This window comes from Mus musculus, chromosome 6, assembly GCF_000001635.26.
Source record: "Mus musculus strain C57BL/6J chromosome 6, GRCm38.p6 C57BL/6J".
Classification (NCBI taxonomy): Eukaryota; Metazoa; Chordata; class Mammalia; order Rodentia; family Muridae; genus Mus; species Mus musculus.
The window spans coordinates 142,877,584-142,892,211 of record NC_000072.6 but is presented as its reverse complement, the minus strand read 5'-3'; the positions used below and the strand labels follow the sequence as shown (position 1 = coordinate 142,892,211).

General features: G+C 45.0%; 1 protein-coding gene across 9 annotated transcripts in view; it reads left to right on the top strand.

Annotated features, from left to right (window-relative positions):
• Positions 1–14,628, top strand: part of St8sia1 (ST8 alpha-N-acetyl-neuraminide alpha-2,8-sialyltransferase 1) — a 167,988-nt gene that overhangs the window by 97,317 nt on the left and 56,043 nt on the right. The window lies entirely within an intron of this gene.

Here is a 14,628-nt window from a genome sequence, read left to right as displayed (position 1 = left end):
CACCCCTTGCCAGAGACAATCGTAATTTTTCAACCCCTGGGCACTTTTACCGCTGAAGAGGTGTGGAATAGAACAATGGGCCTTTGACTTGGAAGCCGGGTGACTTTGCTGAGATTAGTAAAAATCATAAACGTAAGTAGTCTCCAAAAAGTTAAATCACGTTTTAAGGAAATGGCCCTGAGAGAGAAGTGTCAAAGCACCCTGCCATTTTCAAAAGCCAGCCAAGAACAGGTCAAGAAATTAGGTAAATCCTAGCCATTGACTTGAGAATGTATCTGGTAGCTTTACGGCTGACCTTTTGTTGGAAGAACAGATAGAAGCAGGGAAAGACTTAGAAGACGGAGGGTTATGGCTTCCGAAGATAAACACCGAGCAGGCAAGATTTATAAGACAGGAGATGCATGAATGAGAGTCAGAAAACCTTGGGGAGAAAGGCAGACTGTACTTCACTAACAAAAATAGAAGCGGAAGCTGATGCTGCAGACCATTGCCGTGTATGTGAAAAGAACACAGGTAAAGGGAATCACAGTGGTGTTTTGGGTTATGCCAAAAGCCACAGGACTCTTGCCTTTCTGCTTTGCCAGATGGTTGACAGAAAACTAGTGAGGCGGGGGTGGGGTGGGGCGGGGCGGGGTTAGGGGTTGGGGAAGGGAAGTGTGGGAGGATGGCTTAGGGAACAGAGACAAGAAACAGAGATGTTCTCAGAGCAGTGTGGGTGATTCGAATTTTCATAGCTAAGACTTTGGTAGTAGCAAAGACTGGGATTCCTAAGTGCCAGCCTCGGCATGTGTCATTGCCATTGGACTTAATTACTAACAAGTATTTATTTGTCGATCTATCTATTTATTTATCTATTTATATTGTTTATACGTGTACCTGTGCATGTCTGTGGGTATGTGTGTGCACACCATTTTTGTGCAGGTACATTCAGAGGCCAGAGGGCGTCAGACCCCCAGAACTGGAGTTATAAGCAGTTGTGTGCCCAACCTGAGTGTTGGGAACCAAATTTGGGTCCTCTGGAAGAACACCAAGCTCTCTTAACCCCTGAGCCATTTCCCCACCCCTTATTTAATTAATTTAATAAGCAGTAGAGGTATTTTTCTCTTTTTGTAGCCAAGGGAAGCTGAGGTTATGACAAAGGCGATTGAGTACCCCTAAGGGACCCACTGAGTGGTCCACTGCTCTGCTCTTGTGCTTAATGTGCATAGCCATGGCCATTTACACGACGTGGGTCATTTTTACGAACTCTGCATTCTATGAGATGGTTGTAGAATATTTGGCTGGCATGAACAGCACATGGAGGGTTTATATATAATAGCATTCTACCTCTCTGCAAAGTTTTCTCTGATGAAGTTATGCTCGAAAGGGGCTGAGGAATAAACTAGCCAGCCCCAAACTTGATAGTGCTTTCATGGCTTTCCAATCATGTTTAGTTAGCGTATCCATAAAGAGGATTCAGCCTCAAACATTAGACTGTGTCTGTGTGTTCTTTTTCTCATAGAGTTGGTTAAAGGATGGATGAGCCAAAGGACTCCTCTAGGCCAGACAACCAACCAAGGTTTCACCTCCCTGAAGTTCTAGTTGACAAGAAAAGGGAAATTTAGCCATCCTTGAGAAATACAAATACAAAGAGATCAACCTCTGTTACACCCAGACACACCCAGACCACACCTTTCCTCATACCCAGACACTCCCAGACCACGCCCTCCCTCCCTCCCTCCCAGTCAAACAGAGAAACTGTCCTCACTCAGGGAACACCGATGCCAGAGAGGTGGTGTAAGAAACGGAACATACAGGTAAACAGGGCCGACACGTAGGAAAATAGACGTTCTGGTGACTTTCCAATTTTGTTTCCTTCCATTGGTTAGGATTTTATACCTAGCACAGATACAAATACAGCAAGTTGAATGTGTGCTTACAATTTACAGAGACTGACTGGTCCCTGTTCCCTCCACCTCCAGTCTCTTCCTTCTTTTTTTGGTTTGTTGAGACAGGGTCTCAAACTGTAGCCAAGGCTAGCCTGAAACTCACTACGTAGACCATGATGGCCCCATCATCAACGACTCTCCCAAAGCAGCCTCGAAAGTTCTAGGATGACTCATGTTCAATGACAAGAGTTCTTGATGAACCATATTAGCTCGAGCGTCGCACGATGACACGTGTATAAAGTCCTGTTCATCTCTGAGAGCTTTTAATGACATACATATAAAAGTACCATGAGGAAACCATCACTTTGTAGGTTATCCTGACAAATCGGGGACGAGAAGAAGAAGAGATAAACATGCCATTTTAGATGAATATATCGTGTGAAACATTTTCAATTCTAAAACTGTTTTTATTTTAGATTAGAAGTGGAAGATAAGTTTAAATGAATAAATGGGTTCGATCACCTAAAAATGTAACATTGCTAGGTAAAATATCTAGAAAACAAATGAAAATGTACAAAAAATGTAATATATTAGAAAAACTACACTACACAGTGAGTGTTTTCATAGTTTGATTGTGGGTGGGTGTTCTCATGTGTGCAAGTGTAGAGCCCACAATAAAGTGTCAGGTATGTCTCTCTCTGCCTCGTCCCCTTGACCCGGAATACCTCCCTACACCCTAGGCTTGTTGTTTTTGGCTAGGCTGTCAAGCACTTGCCTTTGCCTTTCATTCTTGGGACTATAGGCCACAGGGCCACGCCCACCTGCTCTTTGCTGTAGCCTTGTTTTGCTTGGGTGCTGGAGATTAGATATTAAGCTCCTGGCTAAAATTTCCTTCTAGAAAGCTGTGGACCCCAAGTCAGGACTTAACTCATCCCTTTTGAAATCTAAATCTTTGTCTTCAGCTGTTCATGTGACCCCCGCCTTCCGGCTCCGATGAATGTCCTGCAAAACGATTATACTGTAACGAAGTCTCTTCCATTATAATGTAATGAGATCTGGGATAGCTTGTTGAATCTTTCATGTAGAAATAGATGCATACTTTACCAATGTGACCCAGGAGAGCCTGATGAGGAAGTTGTGGCAGCAATGCAGTCTTCTCTGTGAAGAGACTTTTCTAGAACACTTCCTCACTACCCAACCACATCTACGGGTGTCTCTTAGGGAAATGACTGGATCAGTGTTCAAGGTCATGGGGTAGTAGGAAAGATACTATGTGGACTGGGTTAGTAAAATTATGTAAAAGATATCTAAAAATTACCTAAAAGGGTGTCTGGAGATTTCTGTAAAATCATCTGGTCTTTATTATCCATATCAAAGAGAGAATAGACTTGGTTGATAGCCACTGCCACAACTATAAACAATTCCAATTCAAAAATTTTTTGTTGTCAGTGGAACTTAGGATCCTTCTGCCTCAACCACCAAAGGGCCAGGATGATAGATGGGTGTGTGCACCACCATCATTCAAAGGTGTGCAAAAATGACAGACACCATTCGACAGTAAGGACCTGATTAAACTCTGAATCACCCACCGTTGCAGTTTAATAACACGCAGGTATTATAAGACGGAAAGAGACTCATCATACCTTAATCCATCAAGGCAGAACGCGAAGGATTGGTAAAATGAGTCTAGTTTGGTTTAGAAAGCATAAGAAGCCTGCAGCACAGGGCCAGGGAGCCGCAGGGAGTGACAGGGGAGTCTGCCTGTTTTCTCAGTAGAAATCACAGGAGCTCTTTAGAATCCCTTTGGAACTTTTCTTTGTCATGTAGAATCCTGGGTGTGCTCTTATCAAGCTGTCTTCTAATGAACTCTGGGAGAAGAAGGGGAATTTCTCATCCATAGGCAGGAAGTTCCCTAGAACCTGTGTGTGTTCCTGTCTTTTTCTGAATACTTTAGGTTTGCCTTGCCTATGACTACTGCACTTTGAGTAGCTGAGTCGGCTGTAGTCTTGCCTGAGTTGTAGAGAACCACATGCAAGCCACATCTGTCTTCCAGACGGACTTGGTCTGGCTGCTACTGCGTTGAAACCCCATTTGAAGCATAGGCCAGCATGTTGTGCATGGCTGTGCGTGCACATGTTTGTGTGAATGTACATGCGTGTGGAGTCAATCTCAGATCCAATGCTTTGTGTGCTGGACACCGTGGTGTGCGCATAGGAGGTTATGGAACCCATGCATCCCCATGTGGCTATTAGAACAGCATACCCAGTGCCTTCTTTCATGACTTTCTGCTTCTTTGCCTTGAGATGGTCTCTTACTGAACCCAAGGCTTGCCATTTTCCTGGCTTGGCTAGCCTGGCCAGCAAGCTTTCAAGATGCAACTGTCTGTGACTCCCATGTATGCACAGACACATACAGCCATGTTCAGCTTCTGTGAGTGGTTGGAAATTGAACTCAGGTCCTTGTATTTGTGCAGGTCTGGACAGGATATAAATATTAGTCCCATTTCGAGAGTGAGATTGGTCAGGGGATGTTCTGGGGCTGAGTATTGTTTACTCTTTCTATTCCTGTGACCAAATACCTGATATGAGACCAGGTAAAATGCAGTGTTATAAGGATTTGTAGTTTGAGAGAGTAGCTATCATGGAGGCAAACCACTGAGGCAGGAGTGTGAGGCAGTTAGTCACAGGAATAGACAGGAAGCCGAGAGAGAGATGAAAACCTCTACTCTTCCAACCCCCTCCCTTTTTAGTTAGAGACCATAGATAGAAATGTGCATCCTGAGGAAGTGGGTCTTCCCTTCAACTGCAGCCTTTCTGGTACACCACACCATACCACACTCCACACACACAGGAGAGAGAGAGAGAGGGAGAGGGAGGGGGAGGGGGAGGGGGAGGAGGGGGAGGGGGAGAGGGAGAGGGAGAGGGCAACTGATAGCCCTTATTCCAGCTAGCTAGGACCACACTCAAGTTTTTGGGGACCTAGATATGGCCCCAAATGTCCAGAATGCAGGGTCTTTAAAGGCAGAAACCACATCTGGGCATCTTGGTGAGCAACTGCAGGACAACTTCAGCTTGAAGCAAGCAGTTTTAACAGAAGCTGGAGCCAGTTCCACATAGACAAGAATTTAACAGAAGCGAAACTAAGTTATCTAGGACAGCCTAACATTGGATGCCTAGAACAGAGTTGGATGGTTTTCCGTGGGATTCTCCATCAAAGAGATTGAGTTCTACGTGAACCAGAAATGGCCTCAGTAAGAATTGAAGATGGAGGAACCTCTGTAGTGTTTTGCCCTGTTACCCAATGAAGATATTAACTCTAGTCCAATTGACAATGATGTGTGTGAGAGTTTGGGAAATATCAGATTGGTTTTATACAAGAATATTATGGGATAGTTCCAACTTCTAAGCTCTACCCAGAGGTCCTTTCAACAGTGTGAAAGTGAGGCTGTGTTAATACTTTTATGTTACTGAGGTAAGACACTGACCAAGAGGAACTTGACAAGAAAGGAGTTTATTTCAGCTCATGACTCTCAGGTCACAATCCATCACTGAGAAAAGTCAGCTTAGGGACTCAAGCAGGATCCTGGAGTAGGAACTGAAGCAAAGACAATGGAAGAATGTTGCTTACTGGCTTGACCATCATTGGTTCATCCCAATTTCTTGTAGCATCCAGGACCAGGGGTGGCATCACCTCCAGTCAATAGGCTGGGCCACAAGCTTGGCTACAGCCTGATCTTATGGATATATTACTCAGTTAAGGTTCCCTCCTGTCAGATGACTCTAGCCTGTGTCCAGTTGACATAAATCTAGCCAGCCCAGGTACCAGAAACATGTGTCATAACTATCGTGGCTGATGAGCACAGTTTCTGGAGGTCACATCATGAAGAAGGTAGAGAAGGTGTCTATAAGGCAGAATGAAGTAAGTTGACATAGGATTGTCGGTGGGAGATTTAGAGGCTCCCTGAGTTAAGTGCTTCGACACTTATCAGGGGAGCTCCCGGTGATGTTTGGGAAAACTTCCTAGAATAAAGGATGTTCAGGAGTCAACTTCACTCCCTTTAGTGCTGTTCAGAGCGCTGGGGAAATACAGGGAGAATTCTTCCCAAAGCGATACATCTGAGGCTTTGTTTCTTTGTTGTTTAATAGATAAAATAGCTGCACACAAGGCCATCATTATTGCTTTCTTTTCTTGATGCCCATATTTAGTTAGTATCTAACTAATAGATCTTGGTACTGTTAGTTCAAGTCTCTAACCTGTGATACTGGGCTAACAGTTTGGCAATCCACTGTGCTACTGACTAATTATACGCTGTTTATAGCCGAAGACAAAATGGAACTCTTGATTCATGTGACCTTTTAACAGAACAAACAGCCAGCCAGAGGTCAGGAACTTTTGACCTAGCTGCTTGCACAGTGCCCAGTAGCTGGTGGCTTGACAACAAACATTGGTCATTGGTAAATGTCCTTAGTTGAATGTCACTTGATGTCCACAGTTCTTGATTATGGGGGAACGGGAGGAAGAGTCTTGTTGTGTCCCTTTTGGTGGCAAAGTTGCTTCTAGAAATAAGCGAGAAAACAGGAAATCAGGGACAGGCACCCAGTCTGCGGTCAGCTGTGTCCTCCCGCCTATACGTTGATGATGGTTTTGTTGTGTGGAGCGGGTGATGTCCATGAAGTATCTTGTTTGGAAACATCAACAGAGGCTTCCAGATTGAGACAAAATAACAGACAGAACACCCTAAGCTCTCTGCAGTGCCGAGGAAATGATGTCATCTGACTCCATATAGATTTACAAGCCCATGCACACAGCTCTGACACACAGCTCTCATGACTCATTGAACATAAATGAATTCTAACTTGCGTCTAATCTGCTCGCATTGTCAAGTGCTCCTTGAGCTTGTGAGTGTATCCTGTTTGGCACAGTACCTGCAGATCTGAAGGAAAAACAACAACAACAACAACAACAACAACAACAACAAAACACAAAACAAAACAAAACAAAACAAAAAAACAATCCTGTGGGTAGAGAGTGGGGTAAGGAAAACAGGAGATGGGGCACGGGGATGCTGGGCACCTGCCTAGGCCATGTGGGCACAAAAGATGCTGGTGTCGGGTTCTGGGTACCTTGGTGAAGGAAGATCTGTGTCAGGAAACGTGGTGGGACTTGTATCTTGAGAGTGATTGTCTTACACCAGGCCTTCTTTGGAGGAATTAGGATGTCACTGATTATTTGTTAAAGGAGGAACTACAGGCCATTTGTATATAATCAGTAGCTGTCTCTCTCTCTCTCTCTCTCTCTCTCTCTCTCTCTCTCTCATGTGTGTGTGTGTGTGTGTGTGTGTGTGTGTGTGTGTGTGTGTGGTGAGCTGCTACTCAAGGGCCTCTGAGGCAGTAGATGTTGAAATGATTTGAAGACAGAACCAAGCAGAAACCAACTCCATTTCTAGCCTATGGTGCCTAGGTACTGTTGGTTCATACAAAACTAAAGCAGTGCCTGTTGACCACATTGTCTCTAACATGACGCCTCAGTCCTCAGTTTTTATGGAGTGGGGCCCACACAAATTAGAAGCCCAAGGGTTTATGCTTCGAGAGAGTGGGAGGAGCCACTGAAGCTGGGAGTCGGGTGCAGGCTGGTGAGGTTTAGGGGCGACATTCACTAACACCGTGGTCCTCATCCTTTCTATCTCTGTGACCCTTTAAGACAGCTCCTCATGTTGTGGTGACCCCCAACCATAAAATTTTTTCTTTTGCTGTTTCATAACTGTAATTTTGCTACTGAAATGTAACTATTTTTGGAGGCAGAGGTTTGCTAAAGGGGCCGCAACCCACAGTTTGAGACCTGCTGCATTAACAGGAAGATGTACCCCTCCATATCCTTGAAGAACCCCTTAATGCTTCTTCCAATGAAGGCAGTGCAAGCCCAGGGCTAGCTGCGATGGGCGGGGCTAGCTGCGATGGGCAGGGCTAGCTGTGATGGGGCAGGGCTAGCTGCGGTGGGCGGGGCTAGCTGCGGTGGGTGAGCTGCTCCTTCCTGCTCTCAGCTCTGCTGTGGGGAAAACTTCCTGCTGCTTTTGAAATGTTCCGTGCTCTTCATATTTCCTTCCACCACAAGGAAAATAATAACTTTAGCCATTTTGATGACTTTTGAAATGTGGCCACACACAGGCACGGTATAAGATCCAGTGCAGTCATTGCTTTGCCATTTGGGAGACAGAAACGACAGCACTAAGTAATTAACTTGTCATTGACTGTGAGATTTTCCAAAAGTCTTCTGAATGGTCGCATGGAATCAAACCGCATGGGTTGTGTCCTGAGCTTACAGATGAAGTTGAATATGCAAAATTTCAAAGGGTTACTTCTTTCAGTTGTTTGAGCAACACATTTTAATGGACAAAGTATTAATGATGGGCATGCAAGAACGAGGTCCTGAGTTCACTCCCCAGCACCCACCTAAAGGCTGGGTGTACTATTTCCTTGTAATTCCAGTACCAGGGAAATAGAGGCAGGAGGATTCCTTAGAGCTCTCTGGACAGCAGACATATTCAAATGTGCAAGCACATGTAAACGCACATACCACACACACACACACATACAGACACACATACACACACATGTACACACACATGCACACAGACATACACACACATACACACATACACGCACACTTACACATAGACAGACACACAAGCACACATAGACATATACACGCACATATAGACACATGCACACACATATGTACATACACATACATGCAACACACATATACATAGACACACATATGTACACATACAAACACACACATACAGACACACATGCATGCTCACACACAGACATACAGACACACAAGCATACATATAGACACACATACAGGCACACATACACATACATATACACATACACACATACACATACATATACACATACACAAATACACACACATATACACAAGTAACAGCATATAAATATTCACTTCATTCAATTTCCAAAGTTTGCCTGCTTTGTAGAAAACATAATGCTGACTTTCCATTTTGAAATCACAATGTTGTTCGTAGAGAGGAGAGTACAAATCTTAGCATTAACATTTTTGTGAAATCGTTCTTACATAATTGCAAAACTGTTCTGCAAATATTCTACAGTCTGTACTTACATATCCCTAGAGAAAGTTTGGGGTAATGTTCAACAAAGAATTCAATAACTAACTATCTGTAATAAGAAGCATTTTCCTTGAAATGAACTAATTACTAGATTTTTTCATCACAAAAATGCTCACACATGCAAAGGAAGAACACAACTGAAATTGATTTGGACTTCCAAAGGCTCTGTCAAATGGCTGACAAAACCAAACGCACGCTACTTTACCTCCTGGAAGGAGCTGGGGTTTCTTTGACTCGGTTTGTGCCAATTTTGCCTGGCCAGTGGGTACCATGCTCGTTACGGATTTCCTTCTGGAAAATTGTTGAACCTTAGTTGAAGAAATGAAGCAGTTGGGTAAGAGATACAGGTGTACCCATCTGAGGGATATTGGTGGAGGGTTGGGGCTTAATTGTTGTGTTGCTTCCAATATAATTAGGTCCTTGAACAGGGCGGTGCAATTAGATATGTTGAGGGGGCATAATTACATGGGTGGATGATAGTGTAATTACATTCATAAGAGGGGGCTATAATTAGATGTGAAGAAAGGAGGGGGTATATTTGGATGCTTAGGTTGGGGGTATAATTAACATATGTGCAAGAAATTAAATTATGTGTGTGGGTGAAGTATAATTAAGTGTGGGCGTCCATCTCCAGTGGTAGGTGAGGGGACAGAGAAATGACCAGTCTGGGTGCAGTGACGTGTGTGTTGATGTCTTTATGGTCAAATCCCTAAAATTTTCATGAAGAAATGTGGGCATATGTTTTGACATGGTGACTAATAGCAGTTGACGTGGTGGTGACAACCTTTTGGGTCATTTATAAGGTTAGCAAAGCAAAACTTCTACTTGTCTGACAAGATTTCAGCTCTCTACGTAATGCTGGTGGTCACTCTTTCAATAGTCTCGTGATTTTTTTTTCCAGCTTTAAATTTGTAACTGGCAAGGAGAGCTTGCTCTCTGTTGCCATCAAAGAGAACAGAGGTTGGAGGGAAACAGCGGACTGAACAGACAAGTAACAGTGGTAGGACCTCATTACTCTTACCGCCGACAAAGGCTAGAACCGTCCCCTCCAGCTTTGTCCCCTTTGTGTGGGGTGAACATTAGCACTAACTCTTCACTAAGAGAGCTCCACCTGACGTTCCATTTATAAGAAAACCAGCAAACCTCCACTTACGGCAGCGCGGTTGTCTCAAACTTCTAAAATGGTGTTGGCTCCTAAGTAGTTATGATAGCCACCCTACAAAGGGGCAACAAAGAAAGGGTCTGGACCACAGCTAAAAGAGGAACTAGAAAGTGATGCAGTGAGTAAGAAGGAGGAGGAGGAAGGAGGAGGAGAGGAAGAGGAGGAGGTAGAAGAGTCAACGTCAGGGGAAAAAAAAATCAGCACCGAAGAGCATGACACCAAAGTGGGAAAGTACAGTGAGAATTCTAACAGTCAGATCTAACCCAGAGTATATGTTAAAAAACAATTGAAGGCTGTATCGTGCCTGCAACGTGGAAGGCTGAGGCAGGAGGATCAGGAGCTCAAGGCAAGCCTAAGCTACATCATGAGTTGAAGGCCAGGCTGGATAACATAGTGGACTCTGTCTTAGAAAGCAAAATCCAGCCAAGTGGGAGCAAAGGGAAGCAGAGCTGACATCAAGGAGAGCAATGGAAACAACAGGAAACGAACGCCATGTTTTCTTGTGGTTTTCTTGTTCTGTTTTGGCACTTTTGGTCCAGTGATGAACAGTGATGTGGAAGTGTTAGCCAGATGAACCCCTCTCTCCCAGCTTCCTTTTGGTCATGGTGTTTCATTGCAGAAATAGTAACTGGACTAGGATACTTGTTATAGACAACTGTTGTGTCTAAGAGCTGTGAGTAGGTGCACTGACCACTTTGTACCAGCATCTGAGGTCATAGCATTGGCTCTGCTGCTGGCCTGGGCGTTCCTGGACTCTGTTCTCCTGTGTAGACAGTGCGGGCAGGGGTGGAAGGGCAAATGCACCCGGCTTTGTGAATAACTCTGGTTAGCAATTTTTTCATTCACTTAATTATAAAGCCATTTAGGGGTGTACTCCACAGTGAAGGAACAAGCCCCCAAGCTTAGGTTTTTAGATGTTAATGTTTTTTTTTCTCCCCACAGGCCAGGTTTTTGGCTAGGAATATTTTCACAGTTGGCTGTTGGAGTTTGTTGCTGACACAATCTGCTAGCTTCCAAGGGTGGCAAGAATCGCTCAATCGTTAAAGGTGCTTGCTGTCCAAGCCTGGTGGCCAAAGTCTGATCCTTAGAACTCACCTAAAGGTGGAAGGAGAGAAGGAAAGTACAGAGTCGCCCTCGGACCTCTCTCAGAGCACCGTGAGGGAAACTTGTACCCACAGCACAAGTTCAGCAACACAGATAACTTTTTGAAAAAGTCTCCTAGCCTTCAAAAGTATTTCACTCTCATTCATGGTGCAAAACAGTTTGATTTTGATCTTGAGTTTGATTTTCATCCATTTACTAAGTCCCTTGAGGACTCTCTACGGTGAGGAGCCCCGCCTCTCCTCAGTGCCTCAGCCCTGCACGCTTTAGCCTCAGCACTCTGTGTGGTCTGCCATTTTGTTAAAGCCTGGTTTGTATTCTGCTGGATATAAGCTGTAGGAACTGGGTATGACCCAGCTTTCCTGACAGCTCCAGCTCACAATAGATGTTCATCAGTGGTTGTTGAATAAACATAGAACTCAGTTACCAGAGCTAGAGAGAGGCCCAGGAGGTGCAGTGTGTAGAAGACGGTAAGGTGTGACCCTGGTCAGCTTTGCAAATCACCTTCAGTTTAGTGAGTGATAGGACTTGTTCTTCAGGTTTGGAGATGAATTGGTCTGTCTGCTGCATCAAAAGGAAATTCCACTTTCCACCCAGAAAGAGCAGGAGAAGGGTCACTTGTATTCACTCTTGAATTAAACGATATTGCCCCCATAGGCTCAGCCATTCGGACACTCCACCTCCAGTTGGTGGCACCGTCTGGGGATAGTTAGGAGGCACAGCCTTGTTGGAGGCCCGGCCTTACTGGAGGCCAGCTTGTGTGTTCACAGCCTCTCCCTACCTGCTGTTTTCTTCTCTTCATGCTTTTGGTTTGAAGATTCCTGCAGTCGTGCCTCCAACCAAAATGACTCTATCCCTCAGGGTCTCCCCTTTAACAACTAAGGGGCTTGCAGCTTGCATGTATAAATCCTACTATTAGTGGGGGGATGCCTGAAATTTCTCCCCTGGCTTAACGATCACGACAGGGCTATATAAGACCCTTACGGTGTATTCACATATTGACAGCATTTTTCTTTTGGTATTCGTTATTCTATTCTATATCTGAGTAGATATGTGTATATATAGCTCCACATCAGCAGACTCAGGTCAATTTTCTTACTGCTGCTCCTTTCCTGGTCAAGGACACCCGTGGCCTCCATGTTGCCCAGCCCCATGGCAGGTTCAGCATTATTGCCCTTCATCTTTTAGGAGCACTCAGCTTCCTTCCCTCCTTCTCAGTCACTGCCTTCCTTTTGCTAGGCTCCCTGAGACCTCTTCTCTGTTCTGTTCTGACGTTTGGCTCTTAAATCCAAATACTTGGTCTCTCTCCACCTTTCACTCCACACAGACCCGGCTCCCTGCCTGCTCGGTCACCTACTGGACAAGGCCACTTGGCAGCCAGCCACTTGACTTTCTCAAGACTGGGCTTTTAATCAGTCCCCCAGACTCTCCCCTGCTGTGATCTTCTGTAGTGCAGGAAACAGCTGGTCCTATGCTGGAGACCAAGTCACCTTTCCCTCAGACCTTTCTTCGTCTGCTTTCTTTTCTTACTTCCTCTCTGAACACCAGCAAATCTATTTGGCACTTCCTCTGGAATCCCTCCAGAACGGAGGGCTCTCTTCACCTCTGTCACCCTATTTCAGGTCACTAAACTCCCGGGATATCACTGAAAACTCCTCCCTGGCCAGACATCGTTGAACTGTTCACACTTCAGCACGGATCATCATGCTACCTCCCTGGCTGTTTCTGTAGTCTTGGCTCTCATCCTGGAATAAAACCCACTGTCTTCATGGTACCTTACCCGGCTCGCTCACTCAGCTCCACACTGGAATCTTTACTCTTCCCCTTTCCTCCTCCCCTCGTCCTGCTGACTCATCGTTGTAGTCTGCAGACAAAAGAGGCTCTTGCCCCTCTATCTCATCCCAGGAATGTTCCCTCCTCAGGGTCTTTGCACAGAGGGGAGAGGGACGACAACCAGGGACCTACCCAGATCTATGTCCACACATTCTCAAGTCCTACACACATCTGCTTGGGGCTTCCTATGTGCGTGGCTGGTCACCCTGCTGACCTTGCAGTTCCTCTCAGGAAGTCTCTGGACTCTCTCATGCCAGTTCCCTGTCTCTCTCCAAAGACCACCTCACCGTCTGTTCCACTGTTTACCTTTCCACATTCCTTCATCCTTCTCTATTTTCTCCAGCATAGTGTGAGTCTCAGGGGCACAAGGTTTGTATTTGGTCTCCACCGCTCAGGGGTCCCAGCAAACATTGGTGGAGTATACGCACCAGCCTACATGAGCATCCGAGCTTAGCTCTCCATCTCACTGATATGATAGATAGTACCATGGTTCAAGTGTTGGTTCCAAATGCGCCTTTGAGGAATGACTAAGAGAAGTATATGTTGTCCTGAGTGAAGCTGTTAGATGTTCTCCGCTGCCAGCCTCTCCTCAGACACCCCACTCTGACGTTTATTGGGGTGATCACTGCAGTGGTAATGCAGGCGATTCTTTTCTCCCAGTGGACAAATACTAAGGCATTATGCTTCAGACACCACCAATATTTATTGCCAGTATTTACGTAGCTCTGGCTGCTTATTTTACTACTAGAAATGAAGGGAATAAAATCTCACGTTAGACTAATTGCTTCCTTCAGCTACCAATGAAAGCAGAGACTCTTGGGAATTTTTTTTTCCTGGTTGAGTTATTACCTCATGCCTAGGCAAGAACCTTCTACTGTATATTCGTGAGCTAATTCCATTTTATCTTTGATATAGTCTGTGTTATTTGTATACCACTCAGCCAGCATGGCCTTTCAATCTAGTTGTTTCCTAGACTAGTCATGTGTTTACAAGGTCTTTCCCCCAAGAACTCCAACAACTATGTTCTGTTCCAGTCACTTCAAGGAGCTCTGGTACCTGGCAGTTCTTGCTGACCCAGCTAGAAGGGGCCAAATGATTCATTTCACTCTCAGGGACTATTATGGGTTTCCATATTCCCCGACACTATAAATAGTGCCCTAGGCTGGAGCACTTGGGCACACAGAACATTCTCTTTGCAGTCTAGCTGGATATTTACAGGAGAAAGTCACATGTTGTCTGGTTTGACACAAGTCACCTGTCCCTTGATGGCTCCTGAGTTCCACCCAGAACCACCTAGGGTGTTCTCCTTATAGTAGCTCGTTTTCTTCCAGCAAACATTATTGCCTCTCTTTATGAATACATGCGTGTGTGTGTGTGTGTGTGTGTGTGTGTGTGTGTCCAAAAGTCAACCTTGTGTGTCTTTATCAGTTTGTTTCCATCTTAATTTTGGGGGGAGGGTACTGCACTTACCCTGAAGCTGATGATTTTGGCTTGTTAGTGAATGCTGGGAT